Below are 19,972 nucleotides of genomic sequence, written 5' to 3' on the forward strand. Positions count from 1 at the left end.
TAGAGATAGTAGAATTACTATCGTTTTCTAAAATTACTGTATTAATAATTTACGATAACAGTGAACTACTTATTAGTGAATGTATTCTAAGTTATTTCAAAGGCAAGAACTCAAGAAGACCCACATCGTTTCAAGAAAAGCATAAATGCTTCATTATATTAAAGGATATTCGGCACAAACAACATCTGGGCCTTGTAGCGGGGGCGTGTAACTCATGTGAGAGATTTAAGATGGTTGAAGATTGGCATGGTTCAGAAGGTGGGCTTATGGTCACTAAAGTGGAAGGCATTAACCTAGGCAGGTTCCACTGAAAGTCTCCATCAGCACCTGAACCATCTTCGAGCATCATCATTGTTATGTTTCTTTCCCTGATGAGCCACTCAACCCAACAACCATCTTTTGTTATTTTTTTTAAATACTGGTGAGCATGTGTTGTCATGTGTGCATCATCATTGTTATGTTTCTTTCCCAGCCTTTTCACTGGATTTAGCAACGTACTCAACTTAAGCTCACAGTTGATGTGGTCTAAAAAAGTTGGAGCTTATGTTGGTTATCTCTCATGAATGCACCAGAAAGGGAATTAACTCGACTTTTACAAGTGGTCGATTCGAATTCGACCCCTGATGAGCCACTCAACCCAACAACCATCTTTTGTTATTTTTTTTAAATACTGGTGAGCATGTGTTGTCATGTGTGCATCATCATTGTTATGTTTCTTTCCCAGCCTTTTCACTGGATTTAGCAACGTACTCAACTTAAGCTCACAGTTGATGTGGTCTAAAAAAGTTGGAGCTTATGTTGGTTATCTCTCATGAATGCACCAGAAAGGGAATTAACTCGACTTTTACAAGTGGTCGATTCGAATTCGACTCGAGATTGACTCGAGATCGATTCGACTCGTTTCCTAGGTTCCACTGAAAGTCTCCATTAGCACCTGATGAGCCACTCAACCCAACAACCATCTTTTGTTATTTTTTTTAAAATGCTGGTGAGCATGTGTTGTCATTTTCAACCATCTTTTGTTATTTTTTTTAAATGCTGGTGAGCATGTGTTGTCATTTTTTCAGCCTGATGAGCATCATCATTGTTATGTTTCTTTCCCTGATGAGCCACTCAACCCAACAACCATCTTTTGTTATTTTTTTTAAATACTGGTGAGCATGTGTTGTCATGTGTGCATCATCATTGTTATGTTTCTTTCCCAGCCTTTTCACTGGATTTAGCAACGTACTCAACTTAAGCTCACAGTTGATGTGGTCTAAAAAAGTTGGAGCTTATGTTGGTTGTCTCTCATGAATGCACCAGAAAGGGAATTAACTCGACTTTTACAAGTGGTCGATTCGAATTCGACTCGAGATTGACTCGAGATCGATTCGACTCGTTTCCTAGGTTCCACTGAAAGTCTCCATTAGCACCTGATGAGCCACTCAACCCAACAACCATCTTTTGTTATTTTTTTTAAAATGCTGGTGAGCATGTGTTGTCATTTTCAACCATCTTTTGTTATTTTTTTTAAATGCTGGTGAGCATGTGTTGTCATTTTTTCAGCCTGATGAGCATCATCATTGTTATGTTTCTTTCCCTGATGAGCCACTCAACCCAACAACCATCTTTTGTTATTTTTTTTAAATACTGGTGAGCATGTGTTGTCATGTGTGCATCATCATTGTTATGTTTCTTTCCCAGCCTTTTCACTGGATTTAGCAACGTACTCAACTTAAGCTCACAGTTGATGTGGTCTAAAAAAGTTGGAGCTTATGTTGGTTGTCTCTCATGAATGCACCAGAAAGGGAATTAACTCGACTTTTACAAGTGGTCGATTCGAATTCGACTCGAGATTGACTCGAGATCGATTCGACTCGTTTCCTAGGTTCCACTGAAAGTCTCCATTAGCACCTGATGAGCCACTCAACCCAACAACCATCTTTTGTTATTTTTTTTAAAATGCTGGTGAGCATGTGTTGTCATTTTCAACCATCTTTTGTTATTTTTTTTAAATGCTGGTGAGCATGTGTTATCATTTTTTCAGCCTGATGAGCATCATCATTGTTATGTTTCTTTCCCTGATGAGCCACTCAACCCAACAACCATCTTTTGTTATTTTTTTTAAATACTGGTGAGCATGTGTTGTCATGTGTGCATCATCATTGTTATGTTTCTTTCCCAGCCTTTTCACTGGATTTAGCAACGTACTCAACTTAAGCTCACAGTTGATGTGGTCTAAAAAAGTTGGAGCTTATGTTGGTTGTCTCTCATGAATGCACCAGAAAGGGAATTAACTCGACTTTTACAAGTGGTCGATTCGAATTCGACTCGAGATTGACTCGAGATCGATTCGACTCGTTAAACTCGACTTGATAAGCAATATGCATAAAAAAATCTAAATATATACATGAGCATGTTCTATCTCTACCTGTATCTTCCTAATTAGACTGAGCTTAAATTTTATTTTACTTGGGTTGGGTCTTATTTGGACTCTAATTGGGAAAAAAGACACAAAAAAATTAAAAAATTAATGACCAATTCGAACTCGACTCGAAAAGTTCGTGAACAACTCGAACTCGACTCGGTTGTTAACGAGCTCGAGTTCGAACATGAAAATCTGATCGTTAAACTTTTCGAACTCGACTCGACCCGTTAAGAAAAAACCCGAACTCGAACTCGTTAAGGAAAAACTCGGTTCGACTCGATTCGTTTACAACCCTAATTCTGGGTAGTGTTCAGTTACTTTATTTTGGACAGTTGAAACCCGAAATAAGATATTTTGATCATCTGCGGTAAGAGGATTCGTACCCATGACCTATAGTAGTAATTAAAATATTAATATAATGAATATTATTTTATCATTACATCTAAGGGTTCTCATATTTTGCCTAAAATCTAATGATTGTTATTTATCGTACCAAATAACTATATCGAACAACCAACAACAACTATCGAATAAATAGAGAGAGCCGATAACCCTTACCATGATTCCAACATATGTTATCTTATTGTTTATATAATATTTAACCACGTTATACCAAACAATCAAGTAACAACTTTTAAATATTGGGAGTCTATAACTGATGCGATGTACAGATTAATTCCCACATTTGCTATCTTATTATTAATATAACGTTTTAACCGCATTTTCTATTGTGTCTTTTTCAAAACTATTTTTAATGCCCAAAATTATTGTTGATATTCAGTTATTATGGTAATGTAAGTGTTAGTTTTTTTGATAAATTAATTTAAATGTTAATTACATTAATTTATTTGAAAATAAAATATATTTTTGGTAGGTATTAGGTTGTTGAATATGATATTGACAAAAAAAGATGCGATTAAATAAAAGATGTAAACAGTAAATCTGATTGGACAAAATGAGTGAAACGGAGTGGGTATTATAATTAAGAATGTTATAATTTTAAACTTTAAAATAGATTGGCATGTTACTTTAAACTTCAGTTGCAAGATAAAGAAAGAATATGCATACAAGAATCGAATCCTACAAAATACATTGGGCAAAAAGAAAGAAGATAAAATTAATTTACATAACATTCTCTTCACCAAAGAAGAGAGGATTATTTCGTAGATCAATTAACATGTACGTTTTTATAATTAACACATAACAAATTATTACAATAGTTGCACATTAACAAATTATTCTAACTTGAGTTTTGGATAATCACTTGGTTATATGGTTTTGCCTTAACTTTTCAGAAGTTAAAAATACACTCAGAGTGTTACTAGAAACCCCCGTGAATATCCCACATCGAAAGAACTTAAAACAAGTACTATGAATATTACCAAGGTGTGCAAGCCTCTATGTCACGACCTTACTTGAACAGGATCTGTTCTATAGTAATCGTACCTCTGTATCCTTGATTTCTAAGGAGACAGGTGACCAAGTCTGGTGGATGAATCAAGACTGCATGACCAGAGCGTGATTAACAGTCCTGCATGGTCAGTGCACCATTCAGAGCCGTAGAGGATCGTTCTCAGCTAGGTTCTCCCTTGGCTGGGGTGGTCTTGCAGTTGTCTGACAGACCCTCAACTCCTTTTTTTCCTGCTGGTTAGCTCGATATTTTCAACCTGCCAAGTATTTTTCCTTTCTCACAGCTTATGGCCTGCCACACATGATCTGGTGGGAAGAACTATTTCTGACAGCAGTTGTATATCAACAACGCACCATTATGTATCCTTAATTTCCCTTAATTTCTAAAACAACTAGCATATGCTAAATATCAAGACGGTTTAACAAATGTATATTGCTCAATTATCAGTTATTTGAAGCAGAATTATCCTTGATTTCTAAGGAGACAGGTGACCAAGTCTGGTGGATGAATCAAGACTGCATGACCAGAGCGTGATTAACAGTCCTGCATGGTCAGTGCACCATTCAGAGCCGTAGAGGATCGTTCTCAGCTAGGTTCTCCCTTGGCTGGGGTGGTCTTGCAGTTGTCTGACAGACCCTCAACTCCTTTTTTTCCTGCTGGTTAGCTCGATATTTTCAACCTGCCAAGTATTTTTCCTTTCTCACAGCTTATGGCCTGCCACACATGATCTGGTGGGAAGAACTATTTCTGACAGCAGTTGTATATCAACAACGCACCATTATGTATCCTTAATTTCCCTTAATTTCTAAAACAACTAGCATATGCTAAATATCAAGACGGTTTAACAAATGTATATTGCTCAATTATCAGTTATTTGAAGCAGAATTGCTTCATTTGCACTCATTAAAGGTTTCATCATCCCAAAGCTGGATGAGGCATAATACAACTGCCAGAATTACCTCAGGACTGAGATGCCGCAGGTTCCCGTCTCTGCTATAAATGGATTTTTCTTCACTGGGACGGGCACATTACATTTCTAAGCATATTCTACAGCATCTTCTCTGCCTTGTATGTCCCATTCCTTCCAAGGAGCCACAACACTAAGTTCAGGGTGTAGAGCAAAGAAAATGAGCTCAAACCGCACCTACTTACACCAAATACAGAATAGTTTATTAGAGAACCGAAAATGGACTACATCACAACAGTTAAAATCACTAGAACATTTAACAAAGATGGTTAAAACAGCAGACACAATTTCAAAGCATACCTGATCATTTCCCTTTCCTGTGCATTCCAATCTCTCAGGTGACATCAACCATGGCCTGTCAGCATAAAATAACAAAGCTGAATATGTTACTAAACTACAGTATAATGCATTTCATTTTTTATAAAATAGAGGTTATAGGTTTTCTGGCCCCAATTTTCTGTAATAGCCAAGTGAATTAACTATTCTTGCATGATACTTGAGAAAGTATAAGGGCTGGCTGGATTGCATGAAAAAGGTGAACGATGTTGTCAACATCACATATCAAGGATCTGACCGGATTCCTTCTAATTAAACGCAGCCATGTGACGAGCACATAGCGAACTATTCTGTCGCCTTTTACTAAAGAATACCGTGTGCTCGTCACTTACAGTGACATACGCCTATCTTTGGAGTGGGGTTTATGTATGGAACACCTAACCATTCAAGCCATAAGATTTATGCAAGTTTACCTTCTACTATGTCCATCAAGTTATTTCCCGTGACTTCTATTAATTAATTTGAAGTTCATATCGCAAAAGCTAAAGATATTTAGCATAAAATAATGCAATAAGGAAATTTGTTGTGTTCTTCCCCTGTCCTGTCCCCTGGTTTACTTGGAGGAGTAAAGCCTTTTTCCTATTGAAGACCTGCGAAGCTTTGAATTTTAGACCACTCCGTTTTACATATTTTGACGGTCTCCTCGTTTGGCTTCTAGCTTTAAAACTTCAATAAAGGTTATATGGACTCTGAACTATTTCTTCTTACATTTAAATAGCACCAAAAGACAATATATTGCGAAATGCAAGCGAGCACTTGATCCGCTCCGGTTAGCATATAACCCGCATCGAAAATATTTCAGAGACATCGTCTAGCACACCTATAAATAACTAGCACTGAAAAAGCTTTAAAACCACGCAGCCATGTGATGAGCACAAAGCGAACTATTCTTTCGCCTTTTACTAAAGAATATCGTGTGCTCGTCACTTATAGTGGCATACGCTTATTTTTGGAGGGGTCTTCCTTTTGGTTGGCTCCCTACAATTTAAGTTCATAATTATTTCCTAGTTTAAATATTTTTACTCACATTTGTTTGAGAAAAAATAAATATCAGATTTGTCGCTCTTACTGATATTATCAAATTGATCACTTTTGAAGTGCAAATTATAATGATAAATATTGCTCATATATGTGCTCGACAAGTACAATTACTTCATTGACATTTTTCTGTTTTGAATGATACACCAAGCAACAAAATAAAAAGTTGTGAATTCTAGTATTTTATATAATATGTAGAGATTCTAAGAAATCTATTTACCAATTATTTTTAATTAAATAAAATAACTTTAAATTTAAAATAATTAAAATTTCAAGATACAAATATAATACATAAAATACTAGAATCCACTACTTGGTTATGGTAACATTCTAGAAAAATGTAGACTTAATAAAAGATCATTTTTAGTTCTCGAGCACATGTAATATTTTTAGTTTGAATACATTTATTTTTTTATAAATACTATTAAACTTTGAGGGACGTGAAGTGTGTAGCACAAGTATAACAAAACTGGCATTCCAAAGGAATTGCAAAATGAAAAGGCAACAGATGTATTAGTATGACAACAGATGTAAATTTGAACCATCAACTCAACTTAATTGATTCACAAATTATTATTTTTCGTTTAGGTCTTATTTGGATTGGGGGTCAAGGAGAGAGGGGTTGGGTTGGGTTGAATTAGGTTGGGTTGGGGTAGGTTAGGTTTGGTTATGCTAGGTTGATCCCTTACCTCATTTGGATGTATGTGCGGAGTGAGTAGGGGTTGAATTCTTGACATGTTTGATAGGGTATAAGAGACCCGGCTAGGATGTAACCTGGATCTAAAGGACACCGGGCTCGATCAATGGTCCGAGACCCCCCTCTCCCAAAACGATCAAATGGAGAGACCAGGTCCGGCCCCATCACATTACCCGGATCCGGATCCGACAGGGGGCCCGGACCTAATGACTATTTGTACCCATCAGTATTATACTCTGCTCGGCCACGTAGGCCGGGCACGTATTTTAAAACTCTTTATAGTATAATTTGGTAAATAATTTTTATTATTTTAATAAAATTTTGTTATTTAAAGTTTAATATATTAAACGAACATTTCAAAAATAAATTATAAAACTATAATTTATATTTATCTTAAAATATGTGTCAAATATTGAAAAAAACTTTATACAATTGGATGTGATAGAGGGAGTACCAAACACAAAATATCTAGATACTTAATCCTTACTTGTTTGATCATTTAGAGCAAGTCCAAGATTGTTCTAAAATATTGTCCTAAACTAATATTTGAGGTATTTTTAACGAGAATAATGGTACATACATAAAATTTGGTTCATAAAAAAATTATAAAATAATATGACACATAATGTGTGATGTTTTAATTGGGTTATTAATATTAATAAATGGCCATTACAGTCAAAGTCTACTGCATGTTTATTTTGTGAATTTTTTTATACAATTTTATTGTTAAATGCAGTGTGTACATGTATTTACACGTTTTTGCATTTTGTGTATCCAAAGTTTGGAATCTAGCAAGAAACATGCCATGTTTTTCAAAAACAAGCGAGATGTGTACTTCGGTTAAAAACATGTTAACACTGTTAACTAACAGGGGTTTCTTTTGTATTTGTGATGTCAGCTCACTCTCATTCCGGTCCACCTAACCTCATCTACTCCGTATTTCACTTATAATAAAAACCAATTTATTTTTAATATTACGACAATATTCATAAAATAATTATAAGATTAATAAATTAATTTATTAATGATTATTACTAGGAATGAGCAAAATCGAACACTATTTGTATCTACCTGTATCATACTCTGCTCATGCATCGGGGACGGTCTGGGCACGTATTTTAAAATTCTTTATAATATAGTTTCATTTTTTTAATTTTTAATTTTTTTTGAATTTGTTGTTTAAAGTTTAATATAGAAAAAAATAAAAACAAATTATAAAAGTATATTTTTTAATATTTATTTTAAAATGCATATCGAACATTAGAAAAAAAACTTTGACAATTGGAAGGATCAGAGGGAGCACCAAACACAGACTACGTAAATACTTAATCCTTACTTGTTTGATCATTTAGAGCAAGTTCAAGACTGTTCTAAAATTTTGTCCCAAACTAATATTTGAGGTATTTTCAACAAGAATAGGGGTACATGAAAAATATTTGGTTCACAAAAAAGTTATAAAATAATGTGACTCATAGTATGTGATGTTTTAATTGGGTTTTTAATGTGAATAGGAGGGCATTAAAATCAATGTCTATTACCAAAATGTAAGTGTTTGGATAATTTTACTTATAAGTCAGAATTTTATTTTACTTAAATGAACTAAAATGATTTTTTTAAAATATATTTTTCTTAATTCGTGAATTTTAATTTAAATTGACATTAAAAAATATATATACTAAACCTAAAGTTAATAAAAAAAATTAAAAAATCAAAATAAGTTAGAAAAAGTACGTCCCTACTAACATTCAACTTAAGCTTATAAGTTATAAATTCAACTTATAAGTTAGGGAGACAAACACTCAGCGATAAGTTATAACGAACTTATAAGTAAATAAGTTCACTTAACGGAATAGCCAAACATGCCCCTAAGGTTACGTCCTATAGTGCCCAAGATTTCCCCCCTAAAAATTGGCCTAAATTAATACCAACATAATTATCTATTTCAACCATTTGGTCTAATCTACGTCCCAAATCATATATCAATATTTTATTCTTTCGATAATTAATATAATGTTATTTTTATTCGTTAATACTAATTCACTTAACTACTCATATTAAATTAAAACCTGACAATATATCATATTATAAGAATCTCAAACTATAACCCGATAAAAAAATTTCAATTATTTAACAAATTTTGAACTACTTTGAATTAGTATTTTTATCCCAAAGAAGGTTGGTTAATGTATCTCAAAGGGCAAAAAAAGTTTGTTAATAATTTTAATTTTTAATATGTTAAAATAAATTGTTCATATGGAGTATTGTCATCAATATGGAGCACTGACATATGTTAATGTTCAGCCAAACATATTATTCATTTGAACTAAAAAATTAGTTCTATTCAAAAACTATTTCATATTTAGGTACAAAATATGTCATATATATATAATAACATTCAATAAAAATTGTAAAGAAAATATATTTACTTAGAAGTTATTATTTATGATGAATAAATATATCTATTAACTTATCAAATTTGAATTTTGGGCAATTGATCCTACAACTTACTTCACTAACCCACCATTTTATTTTAAATACATCAAGATAATAAATAAAAGGAAATGTAACTATATAATTTGTTATACGTGTAATTTCTGGTGTCTCAACTTCTGCCTTCTGAATTTTGACTAGCTCTTCAACTTGAGCACTCAGATCATATGTTAATCTTTAGCTAGACATATTATTCATTTGGATTTGGAAAATAATTTTCTTAAAGAACTGTTTCATATTTAGGTGAAAACTAAATTTAAATTTTTACAAAATATATCATATACATAATAACATTTAGCATAAAATGTAAAGAATATATATTAATTGAGAAGTTATTATTTTATGATGATTGCATATATCTAATAAGTTATCGAAATTGGATTTTGGGCATTTGGTCATACAACTTAGTTCAGTAACCCACCCCTTTTATTTTAAATACATTAAGATAATAATTAAAAAAAATCAACCATATAAATTGTTGTGGGTGTAATATATTGTCATCTAAAGTGACAGACCCACTAATTTTTTACTGTAATATTCATCATGGATAAACTAAATTGCCTATTTTTTAATAACGATGTCAAAAGTATGTCACTTTTTAAATATAGTGCACTATATTTAAATGTTCATTCCTCAAATTTTTAAATTTTTATTTACTAAATATAATGTGTAAGTTTACTAAATATTATAACTTCAACCAAAAAAGAAAATCAAATACAATTTAAAATAAAATTAAAAAGTAAAAGAAAAATTGAGCCCAATATTGCCATAACTTACAATTTTCTTTTCAAAAGTTACAATTTCGTGTTACAATTGTACTTATAAACAATAATTCAAGGAACCTAAATAGAGTTGAATAAGAGGACTGGATTGTTAGATGTAATATGCCTTATTATTTCATTTCAAAATTAATTTTTTTTAACTCCCAAACTAAGTATTTATCAAATATCTGTATACAAGTACATGTATAACAAAATAAATATACATCATATTGAAGGTTAGAGTTCGGAGTGGAAGACAACAGTTGTTTCAGAAGTAGGAGTTGCAGAAGAGTAGTGTAGACGTCAAACGCATTTGCCGGTACATCAGCCATCATTCCTTTGAGTGGCTCGATGCTGCAGAATAGTAAATTGCCTACTGACATCATGTATATTTTGCACAAGTAGTAAGTTTTAATGAAGAAATAGATCATGCAGACTACAGAACCTTGAGTATCTTTACCTACCAAGTACAATTACTTCTTACGTCAGTCTGTTGGACTTCCCCGTGCTCATAGTTACATACAGACGGCTGCACAAACTCTGTTTGCATTTATAGTTTTTCAAAGTTCCGTTTACTGTAATCATAGTTAAGTAAGCATTACTTTTATGGAGGTAATAGATGATTAAATCACTTAGCAGAGAAATTGAAAATAAATAACAACATTCACATTCAAAACACGGAAATGTAAGCAGCATAAAAACCATGAAATTTTCTTACATTACGTCAAACATTCTTAACATCCGAATAAAACCCCATTGTTCATGAATATATTAAAACATATTTAAAACATAATTAAACATAAACATACTTCAAACCAGCCCAACTGCCAGGCATTCAGAACCACTCATTCATCTTCCTGTGAATCTCACCATGCTCAATCCTCAGTAGCCTAATCTCCTCAAGCAGAAACTGTTGCTGCGCCTTGAACCTTTTGTTGAACTCTTCCTGCTGCACTGTCATGTTCCCATTGAACTGCATGTGGCTCTCCCCCAGCACCTCAACCATCCTCGACACAGCAGCAAGGTTAACATTAAGATATAGTTTATTTTGAAAATGTATTAGAATAATTTGGAAGATAGTTGTTTAGCATATTTTACTTCCATGAGGTCATAGCATATTATTCAATTTAAGTATAAACTCTCCATGTATCAGTTAAGTTCAATTTGGAGCATGTACGATGCCATAACGTGCCATATCTTGAACCAGTCATCAGCCAACTAACATGTCATTTTACTGTACAAACTTACCCACTAACTAGAGCATCATTAGGTTTCGGTTACATATTTCTTTACTTACCATTAAGAAGCCTGAAATATACATACCATTAAGAAGTTAGGTGAAGACTTAGTGAAGCTCCGCCTATAGTTCGCACCATATCAGGTATGAATCTTTAAATCTGACACTTACACTCCGCATTCATTTCTCTTACTTCAGTAAGCTGTGAACACATTTATTGAACGCTTCTGCAGGTACCTACTACTGAAGCAATAAGTTGCCTACAAATTGATTTACACTAGTACGACAATTTAAGTGATGTGGATAGCTCAAGTTATGACTGGAAATGTAGAGTAAGAGTGCAGGCGCTGTGAAAAGGAATGAACGGAGAAATACAAGAAATTTGGGGTTTTAATATGCTTCTCATCAATGATATGGTAAGTAGAACATCATAATTACAACTAGGGACTACATGTCTCACTTCCACAACACCTTTTAATATGATGCTGATTCACAATATATAGAACAATCGAATTCACGCTTTTGCAAATGCAAAATATTGTGCGGAGTTGACTTGCCCTTTGGTTGAAGGAGGCATTTACATAGTTGATAACTTTAAAGTGAAGGACTTTTTAGGTGACGAAACATATCGCTCTGTCAGAAACAAAAAGCACATATTCTTCACCAAGGACACAAAATTAAGCAGAGAAACTGAGTCGGGATTAGTAATTGAAAAATATGTTTTTGATCTTTTCCACATGACTGAAATTGAGAAACTTGCAACAAACAACAGGTTCTTAGTAGGTATGGATGCTATACTCTTTTTCTAATTGATAACAATGCCTATTAGTACTAAAATGTTTTCAATTTTAGACATGGTTGGTTACTTGAATAACCGAAGACCTCTCATTACTTCGACTAAAAATAGTCAGGAAAAACAAAGGCTGAAATTTTATTTGGTAGATGGGAGATTTATCTTCTAATTCGACAATGTGTTAGTGTTTTTTGTAATTACATATTGGGCTACCTGCTTAAGCAGCTTTTCGTTACGTAGGTGTTGCGTGTCTGTCATTTTATTTGACGAATTTGGAATTATAATTGACAAAGCTCTGCAACAACTTGAGGAGGAAGAACCTATTATTATTATCAGCTGTGCTAGAGTGAGTTCGTATGAAGGTATGGGTAATGGCACCCTCATAATGATTTGTATTACGTAATTAAGTGAAAATGCCGACTAATAATATGTGTTACGGATATAGGCATAGCACACCTTACAAACTATCATGCAACAAGGATTTTTATCAATCCTAATCATTACAGTGTTCATGACCTCATAAACAGGTTAAATTTTTACTTAAGCCAATTTAGAAAATTTAATTTACCTTCCTATTTATGCTGCTTTGCAATGCCTTCAGATGCGATCAAATGACTGAAATGTCTGATGTTGATGAAGAAGACACCAAACAGACACTAACTGTGAGAGATATTACTCAGTTAACTGAAACACATGTTCAGGTACTGTAATTATTTTGGTGGTATTGTCATTGTCATCGGAGACGAACTAACTTATGATATTCATCTTTAGAGGGAAGTTGTGATTGACAAGGTTAATGAGGATGCTAATTGGTACCTAACCAAATGCACAAGATGTCTCCTTGAAGTTTCTTTCATAGTTGACAAATTCAAATGTCAAAATTGTAAGAGGGTCATACCACATCCGAGAAGAAGGTAATATGACAAGTAATTAATTTACAGTAGTATGAACATTGAGCAATTTTTGCATGCATAATCAGTTTCTTTGTAAAACAGTTTTCGGTTGGAAACAAAATGCTCGGATGACACTGGATCACTGACAATAGTTTTACCTCACGCAGCCGTTGCTCAAATTTCACAGAAAACTGTTGAAGATCTGTATTCTCCAGACAAAGAGGTTAACCTCCAACATTGTGCTGCAATAATTTTGTAAACTAATACATAGATTTTACTGAAACCAATCATTTACAGGTGTAGGAACTGGGAGAACAACAATTCCCGCCGTATTTGAGAATGTTTGAGAAGCGGAAATACAATATGACGGTCATCATTACAGAGAAAAATGTCATCAAAGGCTCAGAAGTGTTCGAAGCTACTGTAATTGGTAACGAAAATGAATCTGGTGGGACCTTCACTCCGTCTTCTAACCAAACTGTTGAGACAAATGAAATGTCACCTATGAATGTAAGAGATTACCATGAAAAGTACAATATAGCTTAAAAAACGTCTAATGTATGACTACCTTCTTGCATTTAAGTATCACTGAACGAAGATACATTAATGCAAGCCCTGAACATAGCCAAATCTACAAGCAAGAAGGTTCGAGCAAGGAAACTTCACGCACCAGTGCCATTTGATGAAGAAGGTTAGATTCAGAAGGAGCCTAAATCAGACAAAGTATGTAACCTGAATTTGACATTTGAAAAATGTTATTATATCCCTAATTTTGTTGTCTGACCATTAATAAACTTTCTCCAGAAAAAAAGGCTAAGTGAAGAGAACAAGGAGAATCAGTAAGATGGGGAATTTTGTCAATATAAAGGCAATGTTTGCAGTTGTAACTATTCGGACTACGTGATAATCTATTTTGTTAACATAAGCTGTAAATGACTGCATTTAATTATGATAAGATTTGAATGAAGTAGTTTCCCATATTGCTCATGCCAAACAACAAGTAAATACAGAGAAATAACCATACATTACAAATACCTTACAAAGATACAATATTTGCAAAAATGTCCATCTACAACTCAAAAATATAAAACTAAAAGTGTGCCAGAATAATTGTTTATTTTTGCCATTTCAAAAAAACAAACAGGTAAATTATAAGCACACCACAATCAAATATAAAGGAAAATAATTAAAAAATTCCTTCATCATTTACATTTGTTGGTAAATAAATGATGTTATCAAATCAAACATAAGTGCAAATGGTGGTAGGTGATAAACATAACACATTATGGTTCTTTGAGTATAAGGTAAGTTATTGACACAAGAGAACTTTCAACCACCAAACTATTTAGAATTGTACCTAGACTGTGAAGAACATCATGTCCAAGGCAAAGTTTGATGACCTAAGTAGCCTCAAAGTTGGGAAGTTTGATTGGAAAATAAGAGTAAGAGTTACAAGGTTCTGGAGAGGAGCTACAAGAAAGGGTGAAATTTTCAAAAGTTTCAACATCATTCTCTTAAATGACAAGGTAAACTATGTTATGAAACTTTAGTATTATACATTCAGCTGCAGAATTTAATGTCCACTTTCTGCAAACCCCCCAGAATCGCAGGATGCACGCTTTCATCCCTGGAAACGTAGATGACGCGCTAAAAGATAAGTTCACTGTGGGCAAGTGCTATATCATTAGGAAGTTTGTCGTTCAGGCATACAAAGCCGATGACAAGTTCTTATGCCTTGCGAATGATGTGCAATTGGTTTTCTCAAAAGACACTCAAATTAAAGAGATTGAGGAAAGTACATGTACTTTTGAAAGTAATGCTTTTGATTTCTATGATCATAGCGAGCTGATGGAGCTTACAAAACAAACAACTCACTTGGCAGGTGAAATGAAAAATGTTTTTCATATTTAAACCTTGAACTGAAACTAACAAGTGCAAATAATTGTATCCATAGATGTTATCGGAATTGTCAAATCTTATCAGCCACTCACACATTTGGTTAACAAATTCAATGATGCTCAGAAGCAAGTTAAGCTAATACTCACCGATGGAAGGTTACATTTCCCTTCTACATTTCATTTCCATAATTTTAGGTTCTTTTCATCCTTATTCGTCAAATATCCCGGATATAATTCGTAGGTCCTCAATTAATGTCACTTTCTGGGATACATTTGCTGAAATGTTTGATGAACAGATGAAAGAAGTTCATGAAAAACCTATTATACTGATTATTGCAAGTAGCCGAGTAGGATTGTGGAATGGTATGAAAGTAGTAAGTTATTCCGTTTATTGATCATTCCAAACCCTGTTTACATTTTTTGACGCTTCTATATAAACACTATGCATGTATAAATAAACGTTTCCCTTCCAAGATCAAGTCGATCTTTCCAGTGTAGGGGGGGCTCAATGTTATATCAACTACAATCATTATAGTGTGATGCAGCTAAGACAGAAGTAAGTAAAAAACTTAGATTGACACAAACCTTACAGTAATGTCATGTATGTAACAATTACAACATTCTCCAAATATCATTAGATTGACACAACCTGCTTTCCAACAATAAATGTATTCAATGGACAAGCATGCAGCGGTGGAAATGCTTAATATTGCGAGGATTATAAGCCTAGGGAAGGAATACATCATGGTACTGCAAAGCTAAACAAGTAACCATTTTTTTTTCGTTCAATATTACAGTTTATGTACTTGCAGAGACAAATTTGTGCACACCTCATTATCACTGCTGTGGAAGAGACCGATCCACGGTACAAGACGACACGCACACAATGCTTTGGAGAAACAGAATTTGAGCAAGATAGATGGTACTGTATGCATTACAATCGTATCCTGTTTTGCCCCGATAAGAGGTAAGTGACAGATTACAAACTTCTCCCCCACAGAAATTAGTGTCTACATTTCACAGCATATTAATACCCTTTTCGGCCTCTTCAATATACATAGATTCAAGGTAACTGTAAAAGCTTCGGATAACACGGGTTGCATTGACATCATCCTCAACGACCAGCAAGTAAGAGTTGTCCTTGGAAAAAGAGTTGTCCATCTACTCAAATAGGTAACAACTAATACTTTAACCTATCATTTCATGCCTCATTCCACAGAACGCTAACTTCTTAGTCTACATTCAGATGGGAGAAGATAAGTCGTTCCCTGCGGAGTTGAAGGAATTGGTTAACAGGAAATAGACCATCAAACTATCATAAAGGAATTCAATGTACAACACAAGGTCAAAATATACTTGGCAACAAACATTTGCACAACCTTCATCGATCCAAACCAACATCTAACAGAGGCCACCGCCTCTATGCAGCAACAGACAGCATCAGTATGGCATTACACCCCAAACTTCCTTTCTCAGTATTACATAAAAGCTTATTGTGAATACCGTTCTTCACTTTACTTGCTTTTACAGGGATCAACCAGCAGCTACCGCCTGGACATGATGTCAAGTCTTACCTTTCGGTCTCCACCGACAAAACATAAACCCAATCCATGAAGCCAGTACAAAACAAAGAATCAAATCCTGATGATTTCCACAATCTATTTTGCTTGAATTTTGCATCCAGTACAATGTGAAACTATATGTCCTTATGCTTCTACTTTTCCCTCCAAGCTTCAAAATGAGTAGGTTAAACTATTATTTATTGAATTCTATGGTTTTCAAGTTTAACGAAATGCAGTTTTACGTTGGTAATTGATTGCCACATAAGTTGTGTTATGACATTACCCTTATACTACAAAAACCACATTATGTTTACCACTACTACTCTATCACTCTTAAACGTACAATTTCTATTACTGAGTTACCGTCAACGTTATGTTAAAATCTTCACCTTATTTCATTCTGAAGTTCCACTACAGACAGAAAAAAACAAAGAAGAGGAAGTAGTACGACAAAAAAACAAGAAATAAAAATTTGTCACGCTCAATCCTTTTTAAACGGTTTTCACAATAATTAAATCCCATTCATTTAACCTTCTTCCATTTCTTGACCACCCTCATAAACAAAATAACATGACACATCCAAACTCCTAATTTTGCAAAAACGGTTTTGTGTAATCACTTGATTATCCTCTTAATTTATTAAAAAACCAACACGACGTGAAGCGGCCATCCATGCTAGCATGAAAAAGCAAGCAGGGCCAGTCTTCGGAAAAGACAACTAGCTTGAGTTCATATTCACCTCTTAACCATTTAATGGATGCTCAAGTAAATAATATTAACCTGAGATTTTGGAGATTACTGATGGTCATGCTGTTTAGAAGAGTGATATAACTGTTCATACTTATATTTTGTCTACATCGATATAAGAGTGATAATATTAACCATAATGTCTTGTCATAGTAAGAACATTAGATAAAAGTCCGTTCAACATCAAACGCAACTAAAACTTACAAAAAGTCCAGGAAGTATGACGAGAACATACAGTAGATATCTCCTTCAAAATAAGGCAGTTATTTTTATAACATTATTTTGTACTTAAATTCCTTGATCTTAAGTAAGCTCTATTACTTAAAGTGAAAGCATTTCTTAATATTAAATTTAAAAAATGTGTCAATAAAGATTTAAAATTATCTTAATATTTCATAGGTTCTGGCTCACGTCACTATTTTCCAATTAGAGTTTCTTACCTCTTATACTTAATATTTTCTTTGGTTTAAATTACATTTTAATTAAAAAATAACGGGGTACATAATTTTTGGGAGTTTTGCAGTTGTATAAAGTCTGGCCACAATAAACGGAGGTTCTGGACATTAGTACGGACGCTGAAGCAGAAGATTGAAGTGATGACCTTTTGCCCACTTTGTAGAGATATTAATTTATGAATCATCCATATCTATTGTCATATATGTCTAATGTTCATACGGCCCCACCCTTTTAATTTTACCAAGTTTTCTACTGTGTACTCAGTATTTGATCTCTTAGTTTAAGTTTTTTCTCTTTGGGGTTTCAATAGCTATGTGTGCTTTTCTTTTTTTTTCTGCATGTATTTGAATGATTGTAGCACTTAGACATAAAATTTTGGGACTAGCCTTTCATACTCCTTACCTTTATTTGATGATGCAGAATATGTATATTGCAAATATAGGGAAAGTGGTGGTCGCAGCACTACCTCCGATTGGATGTGCACTTACTATTCTGCCAGTATCGTGGTACAACAATTACACATTAGCCATTCGTTCCTTGCAATGTTACGAAACAGTCATATATTTTTTATTTACTGTATGTCGCAATTATGTAACTCCATCAATTTAAATAAGAATGGCTAAACAAAATATTTATAAACAAAATTGTCTCTTCTTTCATAATGATGTCAAAATTTGGTCATTTTTTAAATGTAGTGTTATATAAAATACATGTTCCTTCCTCCAATTTTAACACTTTTTTTCTCAATAAATTTATTAACTTTGCTCGCTTTATTAACTTTGACTAAAATAAATAATTTTCAAATACAGTTATATTACATCCTACGTTTAAAGGTACATTCAAATGCGAACCAAATTTAGAAAACAAAATTTTAGAATCGAAATATAAATTAAAAAAAAAATTAAAGCAAAATAATGCCAAAAATTATATTCTTCTTCTTAAAAATTACAATTTAATGTTACAAATTAACACGAGAAATAATATTGGCACAAACCGATATAGAAATAAATAAATAAGACTACTCATTTGTTAGTTATAATCAGACCTTACTATTTCATTTCAATCTCCCAATATATTTGATTAACTAAATTTTGTATAGAAGTACATGTAATAAAGAATATATATATATATAGGAGCTTGAACTTTGCAGTGTAAGACAACAGTTTTGACAGAAATAGAAGGAAGTTGAAGTACAAGTTGCAGATGAGGAGTTGTATCGTCAACTGTATCTTCCAGGACATCAGCCGTACTCCTTTTGAGTGGCTCGATGTTGCACAATACTAATTGCCTACTGACATGACCTATATTTTGGAGTAGTAGTAAGTTTATGTCAAGTAATAGTTCTGCCAGAGTACACAACCTTCAGTATATTTACCTACCAACCAGCCTTACTAATTACGTCAGTCTGTTGGCCTTCCTCCTATTGATAGTTACTTACAGATGCCTATAAACACTATTTGCCCATGTAGCCCTACTCTAAGTAATGTCTACTTTAAAGATAGGTAATGAAGCATTACATTTTCACAGTAATACAAGAAAAAAAAGATCCTATTAAAATGAAAATGAATGACAACATTCAGAAATAAACCACATTCATAAAACATTAGTGCAAACCATTAAATATGTTTACATATGAATCCGATCATCCAAAATAAAACAGCATTGTTCATCAAAATATTAAAACTTAATTAAAATGTAATAAAACAGAAACAAACATAAAACCAGCCCCACTCTTACGCCTTTAAAACCACTCATTCATCTTCATGCGGATCTCACCATGCTCAATCCTCAGAAGCCTAATCTCCTCAAGCAGAAGCTGCTGCTGCGCCTTGAACCTATTGTTGAACTCTTCCTGCTGCATCGTCATATGCCCAGTGAACCGCCAAGTTAACATTGAGATTATTCATGCTCTTTTCCATATTCTCCGACCTGATGAATCTCTGGTTCTCATATCTGGCACTTTCGCACTCATCGGAACTGCTACCACTGTTCAGAGACATTAAAAAAGCCATATCATAGGAGTAAAATAAAAAAATACAAATCTAAGTTCACCAATAATGTAATAACAGGAAATGAAACGATGAGAATGCCATAAGTCATTTAAAATAACAGGGAAAGAAATCATATGACAAGTATGAGGAATGAACCCAACCCTGGAAAACTACAAACCTTTACCCCCGATTTAGCACTTACAACACATGAATCAAAATTTTAATAAGAGGCCTAAGTTAATTTATATTTGACACAAGGTATGAACCATTAATCTACACAAGTTG

At 33.5% G+C, this 19,972-nt stretch overlaps 3 non-coding genes and 1 pseudogene across 3 annotated transcripts; all 4 read left to right on the plus strand.

Annotated features, from left to right (window-relative positions):
- Positions 1-3,815: 3,815 nt before the first annotated feature.
- On the plus strand, positions 3,816-4,034 carry LOC141669837 (small nucleolar RNA U3). Its single transcript, XR_012554090.1, has one exon. It is a non-coding gene; the product is annotated as a small nucleolar RNA U3 (small nucleolar RNA).
- A 223-nt stretch (positions 4,035-4,257) lies between these two features.
- On the plus strand, positions 4,258-4,457 carry LOC141669866 (small nucleolar RNA U3; annotated as a pseudogene).
- A 927-nt stretch (positions 4,458-5,384) lies between these two features.
- Positions 5,385-5,501, plus strand: LOC141669382 (U5 spliceosomal RNA). Its single transcript, XR_012553668.1, has one exon. It is a non-coding gene; the product is annotated as a U5 spliceosomal RNA (small nuclear RNA).
- A 482-nt stretch (positions 5,502-5,983) lies between these two features.
- LOC141669268 (U5 spliceosomal RNA) lies at positions 5,984-6,100 on the plus strand. The gene has a single exon (XR_012553556.1). It is a non-coding gene; the product is annotated as a U5 spliceosomal RNA (small nuclear RNA).
- The last annotated feature ends 13,872 nt before the right edge of the window (positions 6,101-19,972 follow it).

This window comes from Apium graveolens, chromosome 6 (genome assembly GCF_009905375.1).
Source record: "Apium graveolens cultivar Ventura chromosome 6, ASM990537v1, whole genome shotgun sequence".
NCBI lineage: Eukaryota > Viridiplantae > Streptophyta > Magnoliopsida > Apiales > Apiaceae > Apium > Apium graveolens.